The sequence below is a fragment of the Phyllobates terribilis genome, unplaced genomic scaffold, assembly GCF_046119375.1.
Source record: "Phyllobates terribilis strain yellow unplaced genomic scaffold, ASM4611937v1 Scaffold_7__3_contigs__length_470593459, whole genome shotgun sequence".
In the NCBI taxonomy this organism is placed as follows: Eukaryota; Metazoa; Chordata; class Amphibia; order Anura; family Dendrobatidae; genus Phyllobates; species Phyllobates terribilis.
Window position 1 is genome coordinate 81,882,160 of NW_027362767.1, and position 16,325 is coordinate 81,898,484.

Below are 16,325 nucleotides of genomic sequence, written 5' to 3' on the forward strand. Positions count from 1 at the left end.
TGAATGGCCCTGTAGACTATCACAAGTATGAGGGCCATCCGTGAAAACCATGGATAGCACTCACACGAGAAAATCAGAAATGCGAATGGGCCCTTAGCCCTTGTTCACACGCCGCGGTTTTGCCATGGAAAAGTAAAGTGTTTTACTGTGCTAGTCAAGTGAAGGAGATTTCTACAGCTATGAACCAAAGTGGTTTTTTTAATAGCTGCAGCATGTGAATGATTTCAGTAATTTTCACCCATTCAAATAAATGAAATAAAATAAAAACAAGTAAAAAATATGCAGGTTCTATGCATTTTTTTTCTTGCCAAAGCACTGGCAAAAAAAATCTGCTGCAAAAAAGCTCAAGGTGCGCACATGCCCTTGGTGCAGTTTTGCATGCATTTTGTCACTTCGTCAAACCGAGGAGGGGATGCGAACCAAAAGTTTAAAGCCTCATTCACAGCCGGAGTACAGACCACGATGTAAGGATCGGCCCCGGTCTCCTGACCTGGATTTGACAGCTCCATAGACAAAGGATTTTATAAAACTCTCGTCCACCGTGCTGGGACTGGAATAATCGGCAGATTTTCCGTCTGCGTAACCTGAACACTGCGACCGTTGTACCGCCAGACGTCTGCCTTCCTTTAAGCATGTGCCATCAGATGCTGTATTATGGAGCATGTCTACTGTAGGAGCATTGCGAATATGACCATAATGTGACGACGCGAGGAGCACTAAACAAGCAGGACTCCGAGGGCGTCCATCCCCACGATACAGAGCCATAGGGACTCCATAGTGCTCCATATAGTCTCTTGTAAAAAAAATTCTGCTGTGTGCATGAAACCCAAGAGCAGCTTTAAAGCTTGTTCACATGTAGAGTTAGCTGGTTTCAGTCATCTGACATCCACAGTCCGAGAACGGACAAAGCTATCCGGACCGACTGTGGTTCTCCAAACCCAAACTCAACAGCCTGATATAAACCTATGAGGCTGTTGCGTTCTGGTCATGAGACCAGCAGACTATCTGGTCCAGCGTAAGACAGGTTTCACACGGCCATGAAACACGGAAGACCAGCCCGCCGGGTCTCCTATCCTGAGGTAACTCCTCAATAAGCATATATGAAGCAGAGAGCACAGGTTGCGAGATTTGACGTTGAGTTAGGTCTTTCAATACAAGAACTGTCCATGCTTCACAAATGTGTGAAACCAGTTTAAGGAGTTTGAGTAGAAACTCACCAAAAATCCTCCTCAAAAAATACTGGAAAACTTTCTATAGGAAATCCACTTTGCTATTGATATGAGGATTTTTTGGAGCCTTTTTTTTCCCGAAGGACATTTGAAAAACTCCTGAGGAAAACAAGAAAGTTTGTGTCAGTTCTTCATAGCGTTTCCTGAAGGAGACCTCTCAAAACTAGGTACAGTCCAATCAAAAAGCTTCAAGAAACTCTTCAGGAAAATAACATCTTCCAATACCACTTGAGGAAAAGAAAAACTCCTCCAAAACCTCTACTAGAAAACTCATGGTTTTTGAACTCCTGACAAAGTGTGAACATAGCCTCAGGCCAGTGTGACACCGGCCACTTTACCAAGTTATTGGAACCCTAGAAAAACCCTTAGGGGAGTAAAGTTGGTACACATTGATTTGAAGGACCCAGACCATGAGCCACGTTAGTAAGCTGTGGCCACCTGACAAGAGGCCTAAGAACAACCTCTCAGGTGATGGCATCCAAGTTTCTTCTTTTGATTGGTCGGCCTGGGGCATCAATGAAAACACTGCATCAGGCCAACAAATCAAAAGAGAAGCCGCGGATGACGTCAGCTAAAAGGATTTTCTCAAGGCTACAGATTATGGACATAACCCATGTACCGGGTCCTCCGAATTGATTTGCACCAACTCTACACCCGACATTTCTAGAGTTTCATTAACTTAGCAAAGTGGCAGATGTCGGTCTGGTGTATGTTGGCATATTTCGTCTGGGCTGTGGATGGGCACATGGAACCAGTCACTTCTGCAATCTGTGGCGGTGACTGGCCCAATTTTAATAATGGTTTTCAATACCTGGCCTCCAGATCAAAGGGATGAGGCACTGAAATTCAACATTTCTGACCCTTACTTTCCCCAACATCTGTGATTGTGTAACAGTCAGGACACCCTCATACAGTCCATGGTTTACCGATTCTCCAAAAAACCGAAGGTTCGTCTGACAGTCATCTCATCTGTATGGCCACTTCTGATTTTCCAGAGGAGCATTTCACTAGATATCTGCTACGTTTATGGACTCAGTTATTTGGCGGGTCGCTGCAGGCCGCTCTTCGGATTACAGTCGTCTACATGGCCGAGCTCTCTATTCTATACATTTCAGTAGGTCGTGAATACAGCACAAAGAAGGTGTTATACTATGGAAGGCTGAATGATTAATGACATCTTCCTACAGCTCACATGTTATGTGATACCAGGCAAAAAAGACTTACATTAAGTGGCTCTTAGTACGGTCGCTTCAATACAATCACCCTGACCCGCGCTACCCATCAACTACGCCAGCAATTACACAGCCAAGGTCACGGATACGAATCTATGGGAAAATGTGCCGAGCCCTCTCCTGCATGCGCTACAGTCCCATTCACACACACGTGATAAACGTGTATTCCAGATTTAATAAGTGATGATGTGGATTTCCATGAAGGCTACAGACAGCTCAATCTTCAGAAAAACCTACTCTTGGACTGACATGTCAGACAACTGCTGCCCGTAACTGCATCCCGAGAAGCAACATTCACATCTCTTCTTCACTAGACAGTATATAGTATCATGTACACGGACGTCACTACAAAGGGCAACTCAACCAAGGTCTCCCAGGACACATCCAATACGTTGCTGGCACCAAACTTTAAATTTTGAGGTCTATACAAGTTCTTGTATTCCAACGACTAGAATAAAAAATCTGGCTACAGTAATATGTTGTTCTTTATGTAATTACAGCATGGATCCTATAATGACGTTAACTGAAAAACATTTAAAGAGGACCTTCTAAAAAAAACAAAAAAAAAAACAGAGTTCCTCTGATTCTGACGCTTTTTTCCATTTTGTGCTGCGTAGCTCCATTGCAGAGATATTCACATTTGTTGCTTTTGGAGCGCAGTATGTGAAATCTCCGCTTGTAGATCAACTGGGTGTTTCTTCACAGTCTTCTCTGGAGGCTTACCCTGTCACCCCTCCCTACAAGACGCCACCAATCACAGCTTAGCAGTTGATCAAAGAGTGTATTAGTCTAAGATTCTGCCGAGATGTGATTGGTAGTGTCTGGGAGGGAGGAGTGAAAGAGCATGACCCCCACCCCCAGAGAAGACTCTGAAAAAATGCCTAGTTGGAGTGCAAAGAAGAGATTTCACATACTGTGCTCCAAAAGCAACAAATGTGAATATCTCTGCACGCAGTGCAAAACAGAAAACAGCAGCAGAATTGGTGGAGCACAGGGATTTTCCCAATTTAATTTTTTGAGGTATACATTGGCAACTCTTCCCGACTACACCTTCAAACGTACAGCATGAAGTGTAGCGTGAATAGACATAAGCTATATGGCGACACTATAGTGGAGGCATACAAAGGTTCTGTATGGCCCCATACGGTATTGTGGGTAAAGAAGTCCAGTTCTGCACTACTATGGCCATTTATATAAACCCTAAAGACAGCAAATTACAAATGCCAGCTCCTGCGACCCTACTCAAAATGAATAGGTACCAGTCACTGGAAACCCTCTGCCGCTGGTAATACTGGTGGCGGCATTTGTGTCTGATGAACCGGTCTGAGCAAAGATAGACGTCCATCCACTTACTCCCTGAGCAAATAGATCTCGAAAGCTGCCTGACCCTATCAACTGACTTAGTGATGACATCAAAGACTTGGTGATGTCACTAATGCCGAGAGAAGTTGTAGAAAAATAATTTTCTGTACAGTTCAGCATCTCGTCGACATAAAAAAAAGAAAAAAAAGAGTGTGGGTGGAAAACGTGTGTGCAGCAAATGCATGAGCGGAGATGGAGAAAACAGAGCTGTGTATGTGGAGGAAAGTGCTGAAAGATTGCTGGTGGCCAGAAGAATGCAATAAATCACCGGCTTGTGACAACTACTCGGTGTAACACAGCTGTGAATGAGATTAGCGCCATGTCTGCCGGGCGCACACACAAAGCCACGAGATACTGTACACAATGGAGAGTCACAGCAGCTGCCCACCACTCACAGGGCACCCATATATCCACAGCAGGAAGGTGCCCTCTCATAGGTGCTATCAGTACAGTGACGGAGGGGTCAAAGTGCACAGGGTCATAGAAAGGTTTATCATGCCCATCCCAGGGGGTCTTACACCAACAGTGTTAGATAAAGTACTGGTATGTATGGTAGAAAGATGCAAAATCTAATGTGGAGAGGGCACAGTGCCCTGTGTGGCAGAGTATGCTGTGCAAAGAGGGTGACATTTACTTTCTATGTGGCAAGAGCTAATGCTGTGGGTTGTAGACTTCGAGGTGAGGACTAAGTAGCGTGGCACCCCAAGCCAGTAAGGGTACAGTAGTGTGGCACCCCGAACCAGTAAGGGCAGAGTACCGTGGCACCCCGAACAAGTAAGGGCAGAGTAGCGTGGCACCCCGAACCAGTAAGGGCAGAGTAGCGTGGCAGTGTGTACTGCGTGGTGAAGTCTAACACTTGCTTTGCCAGCTAATACACAGTGTCACATACTGGTCAGCAAGGAGAGATGTGTGGCACACTGGGCAATGATGCCCATGATACAATTACTTTAGTGACTGGGTGTTGTGCTGTGGGGTACCAGTGCCGAGTGTGATGGGAGGATGCAGTGTGCCAGCCCTATGTATGATGTGTGATCTGTATGCCAGCTGTATTGTGCACTGTTATGATGCTGTGTACCAATGCTGTGTAATGGGTGCAGTGTTTGATGGGGGATGCTGTATGATGTGTGCACTAAATGATGGGGGAATGCCGTGTGCCAGTACTGTGTGTGATGGGTGCAGTGTGTACAGGCTGTATTATGCCCTGTTAAGATGGGGGATGCTGTGTACCAGTGCTATGTATGTGTGCTATGAGTGATGGGGGATGCTATGTACCAGTGCAGTGGGTGATGGTTGCTCTATGTGATGAGTGCAGTGTGTTATGCCATGTACCAGTGCAGTGTGGTGTATGCAGTGGGTCCTCTGTGTGATGGATCCAGTGCAGTGTGGTGTATGCAGTGGGTCCTCTGTGTGATGGATCCAGTGCAGTGTGGTGTATGCAGTGGGTCCTCTGTGTGATGGATCCAGTGCAGTGAGGTGTATGCAGTGGTGCAGTGGAGCAGTGCAGTGCGCTGCCGTGTAGCAGTGCTCCTCTCGGTGTGCCGGCGCCCGGTGCTCCGCTCCTCCGTCCCCGCCGCAGACGTTCTTACCTCGCTCCGCTCCTCCCGCAGGCTGCGCTCCGTCCACACTATAATCCAGCCGGGGTGAGAGCGCGCACCGCCCGCCGCACCAGTCCTGGGGCTCGTAGACCCCGATATTCCGGGCGGCCTCTCCCTTTCCACTCAGACTCCGTTCTTCGATCACACAAGTTGAGAACAAAGTTACTCCCCGCCCGCACTGAGCCCCTGCGGCTGATTCTCGCGAGACTTCCTATTGGCCAAAATGGCGACAGGCGGTACCGAGGGCGGTATGGGTTGCCATGGCAACAAATCACGCCTCCCCGTTCTTCTAGACTTGGTACTGACCGAACTCCGATTGCTGCCATGGAGAGACGTCCGCCCGCCCGCGTTCCCCCGAGAGGCAGAGCCGGCTCTGCACGGAGCCCGGGGCTGCACACACCCTGCAGGAGCCCCCTGCTGGTGACCGGGCGCAGCATCACATCCCGGCACAGAGAGACACACAGGGGTCACCTGGGAGCCCCTCCGTGTATCCGGGAACTTACCGCCCCCGTGCCCTGTGTGATCCTCCCTGTGACGTACTATAGTGTGTGTATATAGAGATCCCCACAGTATATATACATGCTGTGTGCTGCCCTACACTGTGTATATAGAGATCCCCACAGTATATATACATGCTGTGTGCTGCCCTACACTGTGTATATAGAGATCCCCACAGTATATATACATGCTGTGTGCTGCTCTACACTGTGTATATAGAGATCCCCACAGTATATATACATGCTGTGTGCTGCCCTACACTGTGTATATAGAGATCCCCACAGTATATATACATGCTGTGTGCTGCTCTACACTGTGTATATAGAGAGATCCCCACAGTATATATACATGCTGTGTGCTGCCCTACACTGTGTATATAGAGATCCCCACAGTATATATACATGCTGTGTGCTGCCCTACACTGTGTATATAGAGATCCCCACAGTATATATACATGCTGTGTGCTGCCCTACACTGTGTATATAGAGATCCCCACAGTATATATACATGCTGTGTGCTGCCCTACACTGTGTATATAGAGATCCCCACAGTATATATACATGCTGTGTGCTGCCCTACACTGTGTATATAGAGATCCCCACAGTATATATACATGCTGTGTGCTGCCCTACACTGTGTATATAGAGATCCCCACAGTATATATACATGCTGTGTGCTGCCCTACACTGTGTATATAGAGATCCCCACAGTATATATACATGTTGTGTGCTGCCCTACACTGTGTATATAGAGATCCCCACAGTATATATACATGCTGTGTGCTGCCCTACACTGTATATATATATAGAGAGATCCCCACAGTATATATACATGCTGTGTGCTGCCCTACACTGTGTATATAGAGAGATCCCCACAGTATATATACATGCTGTGTGCTGCCCTACACTGTGTATATAGAGATCCCCACAGTATATATACATGCTGTGTGCTGCCCTACACTGTATATATATATAGAGAGATCCCCACAGTATATATACATGCTGTGTGCTGCCCTACACTGTGTATATAGAGAGATCCCCACAGTATATATACATGCTCTGTGCTGCCCTACACTGTGTATATAGAGATCCCCACAGTATATATACATGCTGTGTGCTGCCCTACACTGTGTATATAGAGATCCCCACAGTATATATACATGCTGTGTGCTGCTCTACACTGTGAATATAGAGATCCCCACAGTATATATACATGCTGTGTGCTGCCCTACACTGTATATATATAGAGAGAGATCCCCACAGTATATATACATGCTGTGTGCTGCCCTACACTGTGTATATAGAGAGATCCCCACAGTATATATACATGCTCTGTGCTGCCCTACACTGTGTATATAGAGATCCCCACAGTATATATACATGCTGTGTGCTGCCCTACACTGTGTATATAGAGATCCCCACAGTATATATACATGCTGTGTGCTGCTCTACACTGTGTATATAGAGATCCCCACAGTATATATACATGCTATGTGCTGCCCTACAGTGTGTGTACAGTACAGACCAAAAGTTTGGACACACCTCATTTAAAGATTTTTCTGTATTTTCTTGACTATGAAAATTGTACATTCACACTGAAGGCATCAAAACTATGAATTAACACATGTGGAATTATATACTTAACAAAAAAGTGTGAAACAACTGAAAATATGTCTTATATTCTAGCTTCTTCAAAGTAGCCACCTTTTGCTTTGATGACTGCTTTGCACACTCTTGGCATTCTCTTGATGAGCTTCAAGAGGTAGTCACCGGAAATGGTCTTCCAACAATCTTGAAGGAGTTCCCAGAGATGCTTAGCACTTGTTGGCCCTTTTGCCTTCACTCTGAGGTCCAGCTCACCCCAAACCATCTCGATTGGGTTCAGGTCTGGTGACTATGGAGGCCAGGTCATCTGGCGTAGCACCCCATCACTCTCCTTCTTGGTCAAATAGCCCTTACACAGCCTAGAGGTGTGTTTGAGGTCATTGTCCTGTTGAAAAATAAATGATGGTCCAACTAAACGCAAACTGGATGGAATAGCATGCCGCTGCAAGATGCTGTGGTAGCCATGCTGGTTCAGTATGTCTTCAATTTTGAATAAATCCCCAACAGTGTCACCAGCAAAGCACCCCCACACCATCACACCTCCTCCTCCATGCTTCATGGTGGGAACCAGGCATGTAGAGTCCATCCGTTCACCTTTTCTGCGTCGCACAAAGACACGGTGGTTGGAACCAAAGATCTCAAATTTGGACTCATCAGACCAAAGCACAGATTTCCACTTGTCTAATGTCCTTTCCTTGTGTTCTTTAGCCCAAACAAGTCTCTTCTGCTTGTTGCCTGTCCTTAGCAGTGGTTTCCTAGCAGCTATTTTACCATGAAGGCCGGCTGCACAAAGTCTCCTCTTAACAGTTGTTGTAGAGATGTGTCTGCTGCTAGAACTCTGTGTGGCATTGACCTGGTCTCTAATCTGAGCTGCTGTTAACCTGCGATTTCTGAGGCTGGTGACTCGGATAAACTTTTCCTCAGAAGCAGAGGTGACTCTCGGTCTTCCTTTCCTGGGGCGGTCCTCATGTGAGCCAGTTTCTTTGTAGCGCTTGATGGTTTTTGCAGCTGCACTTAGGGACACTTTCAAAGTTTGCCCAATTTTTCGCACTGACTGACCTTCATTTCTTAAAGTAATGATGGCCACTCGTTTTTCTTTACTTAGCTGCTTTTTTCTTGCCATAATACAAATTCTAACAGTCTATTCAGTAGGACTATCAGCTGTGTATCCACCTGACTTCTGCACAACACAACTGATGGTCCCAACCCCATTTATAAGGCAAGAAATCCCACTTATTAAACCTGACAGGGCACACCTGTGAAGTGAAAACCATTTTCGGTGACTACCTCTTGAAGCTCATCCAGAGAATGCCAAGAGTGTGCAAAGCAGTCATCAAAGCAAAAGGTGGCTACTTTGAAGAACCTAGAATATAAGACATATTTTCAGTTGTTTCACACTTTTTTGTAAAGTATATAATTCCACATGTGTTAACTCATAGTTTTGATGCCTTCAGTGTGAATGTACAATTTTCATAGTCATGAAAATACAGAAAAATCTTTAAATGAGGTGTGTCCAAACTTTTGGTCTCCACTGTATATAGAGATCCCCACAGTATATATACATGCTGTGTGCTGCTCTACACTGTGTGTATATAGAGATCCCCACAGTATATATACATGCTGTGTGCTGCTTTACACTGTGTGTATATAGAGATCCCCACAGTATATATACATGCTGTGTGCTGCCCTACACTGTGTGTGTATATAGAGAGATCCCCACAGTATATATACATGCAGACTGTGCTGCCCTACAGTGAGTGTGTATATAGAGAGATCCCTACAGTATATATCACAGATGTACAACATGTTTGGTCCAGGGCCACATTGTCATACTGAACCAATCCGAAGGGCCGCAAAAAATTTTTAAAGGGGTACTTACATGAATACATCACCAGAACCACCGTCAGTACATTGATACATTTGCCAAGTTTTGAGGATTTGATAAGGATTTGGAGAGTTTCTGCTCCAAAAGAAATTCAGTGTGAAACACTCAACCTTACACTGAGTGTTTGGAAAAGAAACTCAACCAAATCCTCATATTCTCATAACTAAGTTTAGAAAATTTTTCAGTTTTAATATGAAGCACATAAATGTAGCACCAGAACCACCGTCAGTACATGAATGCAGTCCTAGAACCACCGTCAGCACGTGAATACACTATCAGTACTTGATACATCACTAGGACCACTGTCTGTATATGAATATATTACCAGAAACACTGTCAGTACATGAATACATCACCAAGCTTAGTACAGTGATCTATTGCAGTTTCAGGTCAACCCCATATATACTTGTATCACATGAACATGCAACTCCCAGTATTTATTTATTTTACTTTACTTATATAGCACCATTAATTCCACAATGTTTTACAGACATTATCAGCATTGTCCCCATTGGGGGTCCCATTCTAGATTCCCTATCAGTATGTTTGGAGTGTGGGAGAAAACCCATGCACACATGGGGAGAACATACAAACTCCTTGTATATGTTGTCCTTGGTAGGATTTGAACCCAGGACCCTAGCACTGAAAAGCAACAGTGCTAACCGCTGAACCACAGTACTGCCCAGTATGTCCTTAACAATGCTAAAGAGACTGGGAGTTGTTCTTATCAGTCATCATCAGACTGCGGACAATACAGCAACCATAGTACTGATGATACATAGGCAGTATCACAAATAAATATTTACATTCAGGTGGCATCTTCTTTTGTCTCCATGTAATACAGACGCCATAATAAGATTTCACACCCAGAGCTCTTCTCTGCAGACTTCCCTTTTCTCTGTCTACAGCATCGCTTCCCAACACGATGCCCTTAAAACTAAAAGTATCATTATAATGCCCCATAAATATTAATGTATCCCATTTTGCATCCCTGAATAAATAATTGCAATTCAATGTGCTTCGTGTACAAAATATCCCCCACACTGCCCCGCTTTGCAATGACCCTCCCACACTGCCCGTCTCCAAAATATTCCACCCCACACTGCTCATCTCCAAAATAACTCCTCCTCCACCGCCCTTCTCCAAAATCTCCCACCCACACTGCCCCTCTCCAAAATATTCCCCTCACTCTGCCCCTCCAAAATATCCCGCCACACTGCCCCTCTCCATAATGTCCCCCCACTCCATAATATCCCCCCACACCGCCCCTCTCCATAATATTCTCCACACACTGCCCCTCTCTATTATGTCCCCCACACTTCCCCTCTCCATAATATCCCCCACACACTACCCCTCTCCATAATGTCCCCCACACATTGCCCTTCACTATAATATCCCGCACACACTGCTCCTCTCCATAATGTCCACCACACACTGCCCCTCTCCATAATATCCCACACACTGTCCCTCTCCATAATGTCCCACACACATTTCCCCTCTTTATAATATCCCAAAATATCCCCCCACACTGCCCCTCTCCAAAATATTCCCCCCACTCTGCCTCTCTCCAAAATATACACCACACACTTCCCCTTTGCATAATGTTCCTCCCACACTGCCCCTCTCCATAATATCCCCCACACACTGACCTATCCATAATGTCCCCTACACATTGCCCTTCACCATAATATCCACCACACACTGCCCCTTTCCATAATGTCCACCACACACTACCCCTCTCCATAATATCTCACACACACTGTCCCTCTCCATAATGTCCCACACACATTTCCCCTCTTAATAATATCCCCCACACTGCCTCTCTCCATAATGTTGCCAAACACTGCCTCTCTCCATAATATTCCCCACACACAGTGCCCCTCGCTATAATATCCTGCACATACTGCCCCTCTCCATAATATTCCCCACACACAGTGCCCCTCGCCATAATATCCTGCACATACTGCCCCTCTCCATAATATCCCCCACACACTGCCCCTCTTCATATTATCCCACACACACTGCCCCTCTCCATAATGTCCCCCCACACTGCCCCTCTCCATAATATTCCCCCACACACTGCCCTCCTACATAATGTCCCCCACACGCTGACCCTCTGCATAACGTCCCCAGCACACACTGCCCCTCTCCATAATGTCCCCCCAAACAACCATTCATAATATCCCTCCACACACTGCCCTTTTTCATAATACCTCCCACACACACTGCCCCTCTCCATAATGTCACACACACACTGCCCCTCTTAATAATATCCCCCACACTGCCTCTCTCCATAATATTGCCAAACACTGCCTCTCTCCATAATATTCCCCCACACAGTGCCCCTCGCCATAATATCCTGCACATACTGCCTCTCTCCATAATATCCCCCACACACTGCCCCTCTTCATATTATCCCACACACACTGCCCCTCTCCTAATGTCTCACACACACTGCCCCTCTCCATAATGTCCCCCCACACTGCCCCTCTCCATAATATTCCCCCACACATTGCCCTCCTACATAATGTCTAGTGTTGAGCCACCCCCGTAGTGTTCGAGTTCGGTTCGGTTCGTCGAACACCCGTGTGTTCGCCGAACTGTTCGTCGAACTGTTCGTCGAACACCTTCGAACACCGTTAAAACCAATGGCAGGCAAACAAAAACACATAGAAACACATAGAAAACACCTTCAAAGGTGTCCAAAAGCTGACAAACTGCTCAGAAGACACAACTAACACATGGAAAAGTGACAAGTACATATAGTCATGCGAAAAGAAAAGAGGTGGAGGAGTAAAAGGAGGGGGAGACACAGATATAGGCATGTCATGCCCTTCTAAAATCCAAAAAGTGAGAAGCCGACACGTTCAGTCCGCTCCTGCCCGTGCCACCTCCGTGTCGCCGGGTTTGTGCCAGAGCCGCGGTGAACCCTGACGGCCAGCCCCCCTCTGCCAATACTGGTGCCTGTCCGCTGGTGGGTCGAGAGAGCCCCCCTGTGGTGGAGGCAGCTCTAAGCTTTTTAATTTAAATTGTCCCTCTAATTTGAATGAATACACTTTAAATCCATTTACAAGGATCTATTGGAGGGCAAGTCTCATGCCAGCAGCCGCGTAATTCCAGCTCCAGTAGCGTCCACTAAAGCTGCTGCAGTTAAAAAGCTTTTATAAGGATCGAGCTCGGCTGTCCACCGCAAGGCATCCTAGTGCCAGTCCCAGCCCCTATGCCTTGGGGTGCCTCCTGATGCTCTTCACTAAGTATCCCGTGGTCCCGAAGCATTTCCTTTGAAAAAATTAAGTGTCCAAACTACAGGTGGTGTAGCTTGCTTAACAGCCGGGATAATCCGCTGACTAGCAGACACTGCTACTAGGCACAAAGTATTTCCTGGGCTAGATGCAGTTAAAAATTTGTAAGTAGATACTCTCGTTGGATGCTGAGAAAGCATTCCATAGAGTCTCCTGGCACGCCATATATGATTCTCTTAAAAAGCTTGGGGTAGGGGTCTAGGGGACCCTTTTATAGCCAAAATCACGGCCCTGTATCACAATACGTCACCTAGGCTGAAGATAAATGGAACTGTAGCACCGAGGGCTCGGTTGCTACAGACGTATTGCACCTCACCCAGAGGTGTGATATCTCACTCTCAGATAAGGATGGAGTGTGGATCAGGACCCGACACCTGCATGCATTACACCACATTGCCGTGGGGCAGGGCGACCAATATGCCCCTGAGATGGGCACGACAGTCCCTGTCCCTGGCTGGAGTGGGGGGAGGGAACACTGAGGAAGGGGAACCCTGCAGTGCAGGAGCAGGGAGGAAGCAGTTCCTGGGTGCATTGAGAAGGGAGTATAAAAGGTGGGCACCATCTTAGTTCAGTGCAGAGAAGTCTGAGCAGAAGTGGCAGGGAGCAGGGGCTCTGCATGAGCTCTGCTCCGGAGGCGGGCCTAGTAACAGAGGCCCAGGCCTGCAAGAGGGAGAAGGAAGGAAGAGGAGCGGAGAAGGCTCCAGGAATGAGGAATGAAGGGATCCCAGGGGTGCGGACGGGCGAGTCGCCACCGCACGCCCGAATCCACCTGCGTGGAGGGGTCAGGCCAAAGGGGGAGACCAGTCCCCGAACTAGTGGAGGCAGGAAACGACCCTCAGCTAGAAACCGGAGGCTCTGACATTTTATGTGGCGCAGCCCCTTGCTCCACCCGCTAGGAAGGCACCACATAGGGTCAGGGAAACTGGCGCCAAGTTTACCAAGAGGAGGCCCGAGGCAGCCGGACAGAAGTGTTGGTAAGAAAGGCCAGACAAAGGACACACAAAGGGGGTCCTGTGAAGCGCTCCAAAGTTATCTGGGAGTTGTCTGAGCCCCTCACCTGGTGAGCACAGTACGACGTGGGCAGCCGTTACCTGCAGACGTGGTCTGGATAATAAGAACTGTGAGTAAAGGCCCTGAACTGCATCACTGACTCCGTGTCGTTACTGCTGCTGCCCTGCACCATCACCCCCATCCTCCGCATACACTGCCCTGAGGCTATACTCCTCCCGTGGGGAGTTATGCTACGCTCTGCTGCACCCACAACACCAGCCTTAGCGGTCTGCCCTGTAGCGGCGGTTCACTCTGACCGCAATCCACGGGTGGCGTAGTCGGACATTTAAACATCAAAACCACATAAATAGTTCCGCCACTGGTTTGACCGCCCTGAGCCACGGAACCGGATCGCCGCCACGAAGACTACAACCACCAGCATCCACCAAAAAGGGTCCGGCTCCGGGTGTCCCAAGGCCCAGGGGGTGCGTCAGAACATTTTCATCACCTTTCACAATCACCAATGGGACAAGGCAGGGATGTCCTCTGTCCCCTCTCTTATACATCCTAGTGACGGAGCACCTGCTCTCATCAATTCGCCATAACCCCAATATTAGGTGGATTGAGGTGGGAGGCACCGAGTACAAGTGCTCTCTATTTGCTGATGATGTCCTAGTATATATCACTCAATCACATATATCCATCCCTGCTGTTATGGCTGAAATAGATCACTTTGTTACATGGTAAAATTTTAAAATCAATGCAGCGAAGTCTGAGGCCCTCGATGTCTCCCTCCCTAAATCCATATAGGATTCCATCCAGTCCAACTTTCCCTTTGCCTGGCCCTCACAGGGTATCAAATACTTAGGAATTCCTATTCATAGAGACCTCTCCCATCTATGTTATCTTAATTTTGGGCCCTTTATTGAACAATTCCATACAGACCACGGTTGGCAAGTTAGAACTGTAAGATTCACTACGTGAACCACTGGTGTTTTGTGGAAAAGCACATGTACACCGCGTTCCAAATTATTATGCAAAAAGTGTTTAGGAGTGATAAGGGAAGAATTTGTTTGTTTGTCAGTTAAACTCATTGATGGTGATGTGTGTCAGGGCTCTTTATATCACTGTAAGCAATTGCAGACACCTGTGCTAATTAGTTTGGCAGGTGTGTCCAATAAAGGCAAGACTACTTAAGAAGGCTCTCTCACATTATTAAGCAGCCTACATTTTCTGCCAAAATGGGAAAGAAAAAGGATGTGTCGGCTGCTGAGAAGCAACAAATTGTGGAGTGTTTAGGTCAAGGCATGACTACAATCAACATTGTGCGATGATCAGGATGAAGTGTCTTGGCAATCAAGAAGTATGTAGCTGATTCACAGTACACACGTGTGCGTGCTGATAAGGGCAAATTGAGGACTCTTTCCTACAGGCAATTACGTCAGGTTGAAAGAGCAGCGGCAAAAAAGCCTTGTCATAGCAGCAGACAAGTTTTTGAAGCTGCTTGTGCCTCCAACGTCACCCGAACAACAAGATGCAGGGTCCTTCAGAGGTTTGCAGCTGTGCATACGCCATCCTGTCGACCTCCTCTATCCACTTCACACAAGCAGAAACGGCTCCAGTGGGCCAAACATTACATGAAGACTGATTTCAAAACTGTTTTGTTCACGGATGAGTGCCGTGCAGCGCTCGATGGTCCAGATGAATGGAGTGGAGGATGGCTGGTTGATGGACACCCCACGCAAACACGGCTACAGCGCCAACAAGGAGGAGGTGGAGTAATGTTTTGGGCTGGAATCATGGGGAGAGAGATTGTCGGCCCCTTTAGGATCCCTGAAGGCGCTAAAGATGAACTCCATAATGTATGTGGATTTTCTCAAACAGCACTTCCTGCCATGGTTCAAGAAGAAGAACCGTGTATTTCACAGCAAGATCATTTTTCTGCATGATAATGCACCATCTCATGCTGCACATAAAACATCTGCATCTCTGGCTGATATGGGCATAAAAGGGGACAAACTTATGGTGTGACCCCCATGCTCCCCTGACCTCTACCCCATTCAGAACCTTTGGAGCATCATTAAAAGGAGTGTCTATGATGGCGGGAGGCAGTTCACATCTAAGCAACAGCTCTGGGAGGGTATTCTGTCCTCATGCAAAACAATTGAAGCAGAAACCATCCAAAACCTGACAAATTCAATGGACGAGAGAGTTCAGAAGCTCCTTTCGAACAAGGGGTCCTATGTGAAAATGTAACATCACCTAGAATAAAGTTTTGAGTTGAAAACTGTTTGATTTCAGTTTCTAACAACCTGCTAATGCTTATAATTTCAAAAATGACCATTTTTTTGGTCTTTATTAAAATGAAAAGGTTGATCGAAAAGTTTGGGGGATCTAAGAGTGTGGCAACCCAGTAGTCATGATTACTTCGAATTCTGACAATATGAGGGTCATGCTGCAGGTAGTGCAGCAAGAAGGCACTTATGTGTCTTGCGCATCTCGGAGCCCCAAAATTATTTTCCGGGCTAGATGCAGCTAAAAATTATTTTTAATTTTAAATCTGGTGAAGCTTATTATAGATGGCCTAATAGGATCAGTGCTGCACACTGCTACAAAGCCCAAATTATT

The 16,325-nt window shown here is 46.7% G+C and overlaps 1 protein-coding gene across 7 annotated transcripts in view; it reads right to left on the reverse strand.

Annotated features, from left to right (window-relative positions):
• Positions 1-5,903, reverse strand: part of SIPA1L1 (signal induced proliferation associated 1 like 1) — a 251,854-nt gene extending 245,951 nt beyond the window's left edge. For 2 of the 7 annotated variants that reach the window (XM_073638886.1, XM_073638883.1), the window contains exon 1: positions 5,410-5,900. The gene's annotated coding sequence lies outside the window, so the exon portion shown is untranslated. Of the gene's footprint in view, positions 1-5,409 lie in introns of all 7 variants that reach the window. The other 5 variants (XM_073638885.1, XM_073638884.1, XM_073638889.1 and 2 more) reach the window with 5 other exon arrangements.
• Positions 5,904-16,325: the final 10,422 nt, after the last annotated feature.